This window comes from Rhamphochromis sp. 'chilingali' (assembly GCF_963969265.1).
Source record: "Rhamphochromis sp. 'chilingali' genome assembly, chromosome: 4".
NCBI classification, from domain to species: domain Eukaryota; kingdom Metazoa; phylum Chordata; class Actinopteri; order Cichliformes; family Cichlidae; genus Rhamphochromis; species Rhamphochromis sp. 'chilingali'.
In genome coordinates this window covers 35,875,842-35,888,235 of record NC_137948.1, presented here as the reverse complement: position 1 = coordinate 35,888,235, position 12,394 = coordinate 35,875,842, and the positions used below count along the sequence as shown (strand labels likewise).

The 12,394-nt window shown below is 42.0% G+C and overlaps 1 pseudogene across 1 annotated transcript; it reads right to left on the bottom strand.

Annotated features, from left to right (window-relative positions):
- Positions 1-6,861: 6,861 nt before the first annotated feature.
- LOC308395827 (kallikrein-8-like) lies at positions 6,862-12,381 on the bottom strand (annotated as a pseudogene). Its single transcript has 6 exons — positions 12,333-12,381; positions 10,982-11,150; positions 10,644-10,821; positions 7,541-7,593; positions 7,117-7,274; positions 6,862-7,017 (listed from the first exon to the last, which is right to left on the bottom strand). The product of its transcript is annotated as a kallikrein-8-like (transcript).
- Positions 12,382-12,394: the final 13 nt, after the last annotated feature.

Sequence of the window (12,394 nt, the reverse complement as noted above, 5' to 3'; positions counted from 1 at the left end):
CTTGAACGCATAACAAGTACTTCATCTGTGGATCGTTTGTACTTGTTTTTGTTTTTCAAGTTTGAAGATGGCTCGCCGTGGACCCGGACTCCCCGACTGTCACCTGGACTTCGCTGCAGGTACGTTTGAAAATTTCTTTAAATGTAAATTACTGTAATAATTTAACAAGTTCCAGTGTGAATATCAAGTTTTAACGTGATCAAATATGTGTATTCAAGATTGTTTCCCGTAAATTGTTTGTATGTTTTAAATTTTCCGGGAGAGGTGTAGAAATTATTAACGACTGGTGTATGAATATGAAAAAAAGGTGTTACTTTGATTTGAAGGCTTCAAATTTGACACTTTTCTTTAAAATGAAATGGTTAAAAATAGCTTAATGGACTAAAATTTGTAAAATGCCCAAAAATCAGTTTCTGTGGTAACGGCATCTTCAAGATGTCATGGCCTCAGAACACGCAGGCGTAAACACACATATCCAGGTCCCCTCCTGACATCATTCTCTTCTCCGGATCAAAGACTTTATTGACATAAACTATATTTTTTCTCTGCTGCAAAACACAAAGATAAAAAAATACAAATAAAATAATATCAAAAGAATATGAAAACAGTAGTAATAATGGCATTAAGACCTATCTTCTGTTACGGTAATGCTTTTAACCTTATTAGATAGCAGAGAGAGATATTGTACACAGGGATATTTACACAGTGATAGCATGTTTACCACAGATTAGATGTATCTGTCCTTATGGCAGATACAGTCCTTGTGCACATTTCTAAAAATGTGGATTCTGAGTTAAGAGTTTCTGTTTGTTTGTTTGTTTGTTTGCTTGTTTGTTTGTTTGTTTTTCACTTGACCATCATTTTCAGACATACCTGCAGAGCTTTGTGTGTGCAATTCTTGCCAACTCTTGCCAAGAAGGTTGTGTTTTTATTTAAAAAAAAAAAAAAAAAAATATATATATATATATATATATATATATATATATATATATATATATATATATATATATATATATATATATATATATATATTTAGGACATGCAATTGGTACATGTGGTCTAAATGTTACATTATGGTTTGCATCCACATATTTAACCTATGAGCTTTTTTCAAAATGTGTGACATCGTGAATTGTAAATAAAACAGGAGAATGAGCTGCATGGTTAGTTATAAATGTACTGTAGTATATTTATATAATAAGTTACTCATGTCCGGCTATTTACAAATCAATACCTATTATCCATTACCTATTCCAACATAGTGTTTGCATAAAGGCTTACAAGGAACAAATAAAACAAATTGAATGTACACAAAATACAGTGACATATATAGTGTCAATATAGTGTCACCTTAAAAGTACACAGAGTGAGCTGCCTTGGTGGAGGTTTGGTGGTCTTCTATTAAAAAACTTGACTTAAAGATTGAACAAGTAGAAGTGTCATTCAGTCTGACATAAAATGCTTTTCTCTCATCCTCTGCTCAAACTAACAGATGTAGGTCTGTTGCTTTAACACTGGGTGTCTATTACATTCCTAATGTTATTTTAAAAATTGTTTCCTCACAGGGCGTCTTGACTATGTGGTTGAACGCCCTGCAGAAGAAGGCCTTCCTGAAGTCATCAGGATCCTGGATGACAGTCTCCAGAGCACCACCTCTTCTGGTGAAGCTCAGGACACTGATACCCAGCGTATCAGCGAAGGTGAGTATGGTGAGTATTTTATCCCTCTCTCACCCTCACCCTCTTCTGATGAAGCACCAGATGCTGATGACGGTGAACAGCAAGGTGAGTATGGTAGGTATTTTATCCCTCTCTCACCCTCACCCTCTTCTGATGAAGCACCAGATGCTGATGTCGGTGAACAGCAAGGTGAGTATGGTGAGTACCCCCCCTACCTACCTGTAGACGATGAAGAGTTTAGTGAACAGACTGACAATTCATCTGACTGGAACGACTCAGAAGAGTGGGGGGATTGGCTTAGCGATGACTCTGGGTATGACACCATGGATGAGAGAGATGATTCCCCTCTCATCCGGGAGCACCCTCCAGAGCCGTTTTGGCACGATTGGCAACGTCCTATCGCTCCAGGTGCTGCCCCCATCGCCATGCCGCCTTTCGGCCAGGCCAATGCCCCATTCTTCCCTCGAGTTGTTGCCCCAGTTGGTGATCCGCCAGCTGCTCCTCCCTCAGCTGCTCCCTCAGCTGCTCCCTCTGCTGCTCCCTCTGCTGCTCCCTCTGCTGCTCCTCCCTCAGCTGCTCCCTCTGCTGCTCCTTCCTCAGCTGCTCCCTCTGCTGCTTCTTCCTCAGCTGCTCCTTCCTCAGTTGCTCTCTCTGCTGCTCCCTCTGCTGCTCCTTCCTCAGCTGCTCCCTCTGCTGCTCCTTCTTCAGCTGCTCCCTCTGCTGCTCCTTCCTCAGCTGCTCCCTCTGCTGCTCCTTCTTCAGCTGCTCCCTCTGCTGCTTCTTCCTCAGCTGCTCCCTCTGCTGCTTCTTCCTCAGCTGCTCTCTCTGCTGCTTCTTCCTCAGCTGCTCCTCCCTCAGCTGCTCCCTCTGCTGCTTCTTCCTCAGCTGATCTCTCTGCTGCTCCTTCCTCAGAAAAGAGAAGCAGAGAAGACATCTGCACCGAAGAGGTAAGTGCAAAGAGGTGCAAGGTGAGTGACCAGTTTGATGCCCCTTCAACATCCTCAGGTAGTTTTGGAGTCAGACGTTTCTGGGAGAGGCCTTTTAGCCTTTCCATGGATGACAGTGACTCTGATTAGTTTATGTTAGAATGTGTTTTTAAACTTTGTTTTTACAGATATAAGAACATGTGACTCGCACATGTGAAATGTATTGCTTTTTTTGTTGATATGTGACATTAATATTAATATTACATTGTGAATTAAAGGTCGTTTTTTAGTTGTTATTACTTCCAGTTACGTCCAAGATGGAGCAAACACCCCACCCAGAAGACAGCCTTACCCCAACCAACCCGATGAGAAGGATGGATGACCAAGTGAAAAACGGGAGAGTGGTGCTGTGTTCCAACTATGTAAGTTATCACCTCACATTGACAACAAACTGTATTGAAGACAAAATTCTTCCAATAGTTGGTATAAATCATCATCCTATGTCAGCAGCACTGTAGGTTTAGCTTTATTTATATTTTTCATGTGTATACGTTGGGTTTAAAATTGCTTTTTAACAACATACTGCAGTTACCAACAATGAAAATGCTGTTTTGTGTTAAAATGACGTTTTTCTTGTGTTATTACTTTGCAGGGCAGCTGAGAGTGGACAGAGCTGCACAGAGGACCAAAGATCCACTCTCAGCACTTCATACCTGACTGGCCACAGCACCAACCCTCCTCACCCTAGGTGAGGAGGGTCCTGACCCCGCCTGCACAGAGGGAGTTGTGAACATGCACTTCTGTGTTGGTGGGTTTAGGATCCTCCTCACACTCACACTGATGAAGACTGTCACTGGAAGATGTCTCCATTGCATCAGCAGGACGTAAGCATTTGTAAAATATTACAGTTTGTGATGTTTTATACATATTTTTATTGCATCATTTAAAACTATGAGATATAAAATAAACCAATTTTCATAAAATTTTCTGTGTATTTAGTTGTTTTCTTAATAAGTTATTTGGAACGTCATTGCAACCTGTCAGCTTTTTATTGAGGATTTAGAAAGTTGCTGGTGGCCCGAGTGTGTAGAGTGGGGTGTTGTTTTTGTCACATGGTGAAAGTGACCTCATGGGGAGCAAAGAGAACAACTGAACAATTTGGGGATTCACAGACTTTCGTAATCGCTAAAAACAATTAATAAAAATTGTTCTGTGTGAACTAAAAGCTCAAATATAAACCATCCTGACACTGACACAAATGATCTGCTGTTTATAAGCAGGACAGTGTTTTCATGAGCCTGGATGAAGCTAATTTGCATGAGTTTAACCTGCTGGTCAAAAACTTGCATGACTCTGATATCACTCTAACTTTCTTCTGTTTATTTATTCATTTTTGCTAATTGTAGTAGATTAATATGTTCACCAACTGATTGTTGGCCTGAATGTTTGAATGTTTGCAGTTTCAGGTCCTACTGATCAGTTTTAAGTACTGTAGAAAGTGAGCAGCAATTTAATCAAGTCCTGGGATGAAATGGGACAAAAGGGTAATGTGACAGCCACATTAGTTCCCTTCCCTCGTTTAACAATGTGTAAGCAGACTGCTTTAACCTGCAATTTACTGCATGTTGTTAGGCTGCATGGTACAACCACAGTCTGCTAACCACCCGTGGTGATCGAAGGTTTTGAGGTCTTGCTTGAGCTACTGATGAAGTTTTATCAAAGCTTGTTAAGTTTCCCAACCACATTTTATCCTGATGGTCCAAGGCTTACATCTTTATGCTCACAGACGTACTTCTGTAATTAATCAGTGACCGATTTATTACTTTAAGTTACAGTGTGAGGGGCATTAATGAACATAAATCAGATTTAACTGGATTATGTGTTTAGGTCAAGAGACACAGACCTTCATCTTTAAGAGGCTCTTCTTGAATATCTAATCACGATGTTTGCCATGCAAGTACACTGGGCGGTTGTTTTTAACACAATCATTTGAAGATTCTGATGAAATGAAGTATTGTTTCAATGAGTTGTGGCACCATTCTTGCTTTAGCAGTGAAAGGAGTCAGGTAGGGCTCCATCAGGAAGAGGGCCCCAGAGGTCCTATCCCCCCGCCCACTTCCCTGGGGCTTGAACATCAGTGGATTTCCACTTAAGCAAAGCCTCATCAAGTTCCTGCAAACAGCACCACACACACACTATCATGTACAGAGTGTGGATGCTGTGTCTAAGACCACGATCATTGTGTTCCCACCATCTGGTGCAAGCTTCATCTGTCTCACTGTGTTCTCCTAAAGGCCAAGACAGCAGGACAGTGAAATCAATCTCACTTATAGGTGCCAGAAATCAGAGGATGTGAGATGGTGGTAATCAGGTTATGCATTTGTTGTCTTCTCAGCAGGTGGGAAACATCTCTCTTTATTTGTTTATGTACATGTGTATCAGAAATCTATTTTCCTGTACAGCTCAGGATTAAGGAACAATGTTGATCTAATCTAATGAAGATCAGTGCCTTTTTAGAGTCAGTGAAAATACTGACATTAGTGACGTTAACCCTTGACTAAGAGTTTCTTAGTCAATTGTTAATGGGAAACACATTTCCACACCACCATCTTCTAAGCTGTGATGCTACATGTGCAGCAGCAAACGTCCAATTAGTACCGATCAGAAGGTTGGAGGTTCGATCGCAGCCTGATCTGATCTGTATCTCAAAGTATCCTTGGACACGATACTGAACCCCAAACTGCTCTTTCATGTGTCCATCAGAGTATGAATGTTAGATAGAAAGAACTTAGGTACAGAAAAGTGCTTGTATGAATGGGTGAATGAGGTGTATAAAGTACTTTGAGTGCTTGAGTAGAAAAGTGCTATTTAAGAACAAGGATGTGCAAGAATTTGCTAGACACGCTCTTCTTTTTCCAAAACTAAAAATGTTATTTCAAATTTGGCAGCCTGTGTGTCAAAGAGACTGAAGAGTAACTAAAGGGCAAAGTCCAGGAATACAGCCAAACTCAGGAGACCAGTTAGGAGCACAACTGAGCAAAGGTGATTCAAAAAAATGGAGAGAAACTCTGCCATGCAGTGCCATGCTGAGCAGACTGGTTTACAGCCACAAGAGAGACTCAGCGTTCACAGATCATAAAATCTTCAGGGAGCAAAGCTCTCAGAGAAGCTATAATGCAATCCACAGATAGAATACAGTCAATAAGCTCCAAGTGAAATGTTAAACAGTGCATGGATAGCTTTTTGTTCAGCTTTTTCGTCGTATCCTTTTTCCCCCTTTCTAAAGTCTCTTCAGAGGCTTTGCAGTTTGTCAAACAGCAGCTGGTAAAAAGGCTTTTGCAGTGAGGCAGGGAGCCTGTTCAAACCAGATTATGCTTGATTTGATGACTGCAGAGAACTTGGGGCTGACAGCTCAGATTAGGATCGGTTCTCCCTTGAAAAGGCATTAGTGTGTTCTGTCATGGCAGGATTTCTGTTCAATGTGCAGGTAGATTGAAATCAAAGGGCACCAAAGACACCCAAACCTGAGGGATCATTACGTGACACCCAAAGCATCTGAGCAGTCTTATTCCTTCATCTGTACCAAATTACTCAGATTCACAGACGTCGTGCACAGCAGACCTGCAATACAACAATGAATAACAGGAGTTACGCCTGCGTTTGACAGGTCAAAATGTCACAGGGAGCAGTTCAGTTAAGTTTCATTCCCCTCCAGAAATCACTTCATGCATGATTATCAGGAACCTTTGAGTAATGACAGCACTTAAATGAGTGTTTCCTTACCATATTCCACTTTGTCACCAAGTTTTAGGATGAGAATGTTTTTTTTCTACTTTATTTTTTTTTATATCGTTGTTATTATTTCTGTTGTAATTTGTGTTTGTTTTTTGTTTGTTTGTTCAGTTTTTCAGCCCTGTTGCATTTTTTTCTATTTCCGTTGTGTTTTATTCAACTTCTGTTACATTTTGCAGGATTTTGCAGCTTTTTCTATTGACGGGTGTTTTCTTCAGGGCCACCATATTATCATTATCTTTAAAACTGCATTTGAAACTTAATGCTGAGTTTTTACTTTCTGCAGTTGAAGTTATCTAAAGAAACTGTGTGTTGGTGCAGCTGAAAAAACGTCTTTTGGCAAATAACACAGAAATTCTGAAATCCTCTACTGCTTATATCAAAGAGAATAAAAGAAACCAAAGCTAAACTCTAAAAGATTATTTATTTCAGCTTGTTTACAGTTATCCACACCTCACAGCTTTTTATGGGTTGATAGTTTTCCTGATCCAATCTGCATACTCAGGATCACAGAGGTCCATGAAGGCAGCCGGTGCTCTGCATACAAAGTCTGGATCTCCCACAAAAGAAGAGACACCATAAATCCTGCCATTATGAACCACTCCTCCACCAGAGTCTCCCTGCAAGACAGAAATACAGTTTCCCAGTTTTATAAAATCTTTCTGTATTTTGAATGTTTAATAAATGCAGCTGTGAGCTGAGGGATCATGCAAACTCACTCGACATATATCTTTCCCAGGACTTTGTCCACAGAACCAGTGCTGATAGCTCCTGACTCGGTGGACCTCGGGGAATTATTTCTGTAAAATATCATTGAGCTCTGTACAGCTGACAACCTCAGTCTCTGCACAGTGAAGAGAGGGTGATTCACCAGGTTCTAGAAATAAAGGGACAATTAGTTCAGCTTAAAGCACTTTTTTAGAAAATGATGCAGATTTGTATTTTATGCAGAAATGCAGCAGAAAGAAATAAAATGGTCTGAGCTCACAGGAAAAGCTTGTTTTTGCTTTGAACACATTAGAAATGAAGAAAAATACAATTTCAGTACAAATATCTGCAACATCTCTTTACTAATAAAGTAACAGTTTGGATGGTTTGTTTTCTTTTTTCTTAATACAACAAATTTGTTAAAAATCATCTTCCTTCTTTTCTCATTAGCTAGTCCAGTGGTGGCACCATAACCTGCGACCTCAACTCTGGAATGACACAAGAAGTGTTTGGACGCTTTTCTCTCCTTTTTTTGTCAGTTACATACAAATACATATATTGATTGTTTTGCACGTTAACTTTGAAATGTTGCCCTGAGGCCTGTACTATGAAGCAGGATCTCATCTCTCCAGGTAACTTCAGAGTTCTATATGAAGGATTTTGACTTCTTACCAGAGAAAATTGTAAGAGTAACCCTGACCTGCTGTTATATTAGTTATGTCCTTTATAGAGTTTTAGTCACCACTTTATCATCACGCACCACACCTGGCTAGCATGCTTGCACTGTGCTTGCTCAGCGCATTGGGACACCATTCAAGCTCACTGCAGCACATGCTACTTCCTGTTTTAAAGGGCTTTGTAGCAGCCCTTGTTACATGCGTGGGCACGGAGCGTGAAGCAGAAAGCACAGCTTAAAAGAGAAGTTGATATACCCGGCGGCGTGACACTGACTGGTGTTTTACGTTTTCTCAAGCCAGCTAACGCAAAGTAAGCCAAGCCTTGTTGAATTTTCTTTGTACTATATCCCTCTGGTTAAGTTCAAGCTTAGAGATCATTTGTCCAGAAAAGCAGCATCACCATTCCTGGAAGATCCCTTGAAACTTTCAACTTTAGACCCTCCTACTGTACTACATGGACAGTGGGAGGGGCTAAAATTCTTCAATAGCATTTTTTCGTAGACATTTTTCAGTTTGCAGCCTATGTTTAAATTCTGTTGTTATATTAAGTTTTATTTTCTCTTAAACTAATAAACAGCAGAAAGTTTGCAGCTGACAGAATAAAAGCTGAAACTGTCTTTCAAACATTAATTAAATGAAATACTTGATTAATGATCCATCAGATTCTCCTGTGTAATGATAGGTCGTGATGTCAGTCAGGATTTTTGCTGTCTTTTTTTTTTTTTTTTTTTTTTGCCTGTCCCATTTGGTTCTTTAACCATCAGAATTGTTGTCTGAAGACCAACAAGGATACCCAATGGATTTACTTTGCCAAATGGATCATCGTGGCATTGCCGTATTGGTCCATTTGGTCGATCTTTGTTTTTATTATTTATTATATTTTATTTTCAGATTTTACAGACGGGACAGACATGAGTGAGGGATAGGAAAGGAAGAAAGAAAGAGGAAGGAAAGGAGAAACAGAAGGGGAGAGGGACAGTGAGAAAGAGGGGGGAGAAAAAAAATCTCCTGGATCACCTGTTGAGAGAAAAATAGAAAACAAGCAAAAAAAACAAAGCAACATACTAAACACAACACCATCGCATTAATCTAGCTAAGTGTAAACAGCAGTAAATACTAAATATTCAATGTTGTTGTGCAGCACGCAGGACAGATGTGCTTCGAAGTAGCGGCCAAGAAAGGTGTAATTTGGGTCTACGAGCAGTGAACACCCGTGTACATACCTGTGTGGATCAGCGCGCTTGTATTCCAAAGGTTTCTCCATGTAACGATCTGCTAGGGAGTGTGTGGGGGGGCCACAGCCCCGTCCTCCAGGGTGTGAAGCGGGTATGGAGGAGGTCAAAACTCCAGACATCCAGAGGCCCCCAGAACACAAGAGACCATGGAAAACCAACAGAGGGGCAGCCGCGCCACTGTTCCAGTAAGAGCTGAGGAGAGTCCCAGATGAGGGTTCACTCAGCAGCCGCGGAGCAGAAGCCAGGGGGAGTTGCAGTGACGCGCCCGTGAGCTCCGCCGGCCCCCAGCTGCGCCTGAGTGACCGAGCCCCAGGCCGAGAGGCCGGGGGCACCCCACCTCCGAAGGGGCCCGAGCGAGCCCCAGGCTCCAGGCCCCGATAAGCGGCCACCAAGGAGTGAGCCGGTGTGTACCTGGACACCCACCCCCAGACACAAAGAACCACCAACGCACCGACACCTGAGGGAGTCCGCCACCGGCAGGGGAAGTGGTGGTGGGTGGAGATAGGCCTCCAAATCTTGGAGGGCCTGAGGTGTCCCCAGAGAGGTGGCGTCTGATACCCAACCTGATATATAGACACAGACATACAGGCACACACAGACACAAACATCCATTCCCACCCTCATGCTCTCATGTGCACTTACTCCACACTCAACCAACGTGGAGACAGACATAAAGAGACGCTGTACACACGATCACACTCCCCAAGCGTACTCTACAAACCGGGTCTAGGTACCCTTGCCCCTGGAGGGGGGAATTGCACCCAGACCCAGGTGGTGTTACCCTTTTCCCTGCGGTGGGGAGAGGCAGACCACCCCGACTCCGTAGCAGCAGGGAGGCCCCACACCCCAGACCGCAGTCGGACGGCCAACTTCTCCTAGCCCTCCCGCTCCAGCAGGCCGCAGAGAACGGGGGTGGGAGAAGACTCCAAACCTCCCTCCACCCGCTCATTGTAGTGTTGATGCATGTGTGTTCTAAGGTGCAATTAAAACCCAGGAGGGCATAGAGCTACCTGCCAAGGAGCAGCAGGTAAGCGCATAGTCCCTCCTGATAGTCTTATTGAACAAAGCATCTGAAGTTCTTGCACATTCATATAGTGCTTTTACTACTAAGCAATTTTCCACACACACACACACACACACACACACACACACACACACACACACACACACACACACACACACACACACACACACACAACACTGATTTTTCTGCAGCAGCTGTTACCTTCAGTCTGTATTATGCATTTAAACCCTTCATATTTTTCTAATATTACAGTTTTATCTTCCTTTTTAAAACCTGCACTGCCAGTATAGTTTATCCACATCCATTAGGATTGAAAGCCCTGGTTAACTTGATAACCAGGGCTTTCAATTGATAAGCAGCTTCCTGTGAGTACTTATCCTGATTCCCACTGTTGGGATAAGATAAAGGAAATATATTCTACATATGCTGAACTCACTTCACAGCACAGAGCTCAGGTCAAGAAGAAACTTTAAGAAAAAAAACTTCAAAGCAAGAAACTTTGAGCCACAGGAACATCAAAGTATCATTTGAATCTAAAACTGAAGTTAGCACGACGTGTCAGTATCTGTCAGAACACATGAACCTGAAGCAGAAACATCCACAACTCACAGTCAGGTAGTTTTATAGGTTGGACATCAGAGCTGCTAGTAGCTGCAGCAGCATGATGTCATGAACTCTGCCTGTGCTGGTGTCTTTGTCTGTATAGATCTCAGCTTCTGCTGTTATCTGCACTTCTTGTTCGGACCCCCTTGATGCACACTTAGATTTGCAAACATGGTCCTGCATGTGCACAGCAAACATAAAACATGATTACTGATGGTCACCATATTCTATTTCTCATCTTGTCTGAATGTATTTTACTTTTTACTGAATAGCAAAAACACGGCTACTAGACATTCCTTGGGTTAACAAGTTTTAGTTGCTGCTCTGGTCTCCTCACCCTCCTGGCTTCAGCTGCAGAATCCAGCGGTCGCTGATCAAAGAGCCTCCACACAAGCTGGAAGGTCCATGTGGATAAACTGCTCTGAGCTGTACATGATACTGTCGCTCACATTCATCACCTCCAATGACTCTCTTTTGCAGAGCGACCTCTGTGTTCGCCGTCACACCTGAAAGAGGAATCCCCCGCCCACCAGGTCACTGCCAGTTTTTCTTTGTACCTGTAAAATATCTGCTCTCAGAAGTAAGGCAGAAACACACAGTGAGGACCAGAGCCATTAAATATAGATACTGTAGCTGAACACTCGCTGATACACAGAGAAAAGAGAAGAGGCACCACACATAGTGTTGCTGCCATTCACTCTCTAATGACTGCATTTCAGTTTGAATATTGGACACTGCATAGTCACATAGTGTCATTATGAAGCTTTATGAACTGCAAAGCTGCAAAGCTCCACACATTTATGCAAAGTTACTTATCGTCTCTTTTTGCTTTTGGCTTTCATAAAGTGACAGAAGGGAAATGAAGGTAAAATATTTCTATAGAGAAAGTGCTTCACAATAATAATCAATAAAAATAAATACAAACATTAAAAGACAATAATAATATCCACTACCTAAAATTAAGCCTGTACAAATAAGTAGAGCTGCTCTTTCAAATGTTCAGACCGCAGAGATCAAATGTAATATTAGTGCATTCCATAGATTATCAGCCAACAGCCTTGAAGACACACTTAGTCTCTTTTGGTTTTCAGCCTAGAACGAGGAACCACCAGCAGGTTTCTGTCAGAAGACCTCAGTGACCTGCACCTTATAGATGGAAGCAAATGAAGTTTGATCTCAGCTTCATGCTCTTGTTCTGCTCGTGCTCTGATTTGAATTACATGTTCTACACACTTCACTGTATCTCACTGTCAGTTTGTCAATTTGTGACATTAATTCAGAGGAATGTGGTGTAAACCAATGATTTATAAACCTAAAACAGCTCATGATCACTAACCAATGCTAACTTTGAGAAGCAATGCAGAACATATTGTGCCCTCTGTGTGGCTAATGGAGCTCTTAAGAGTAGAAGAGCAAAACAAAAGAAAAAAAAAACCTCGCTCACGAGTCTGCGACTGCGTGCTGACAGAGAGCGAGTGGGTTACCTCTGTGTGACTTCAAGCTGCAGAGGGTAAGGCTCTGACTGTGGTCTGCATATATGTGCCGAGCAGCAATTCAGAATACCCACCGTGCACAGTTTCTGTGAGGTTTGGCATAACTCGATGCATTGAATCATTTTCATATTATACAGACAGAATTATGCAGTAAGAACCAGCAGTTAAATATAGAAACTGTTGTTGAATACTCACTGATACACAGAGGCAAGAGAAGAGGCAGCAGACACAGTGTTCCTGCCATTCACCCTCTAACA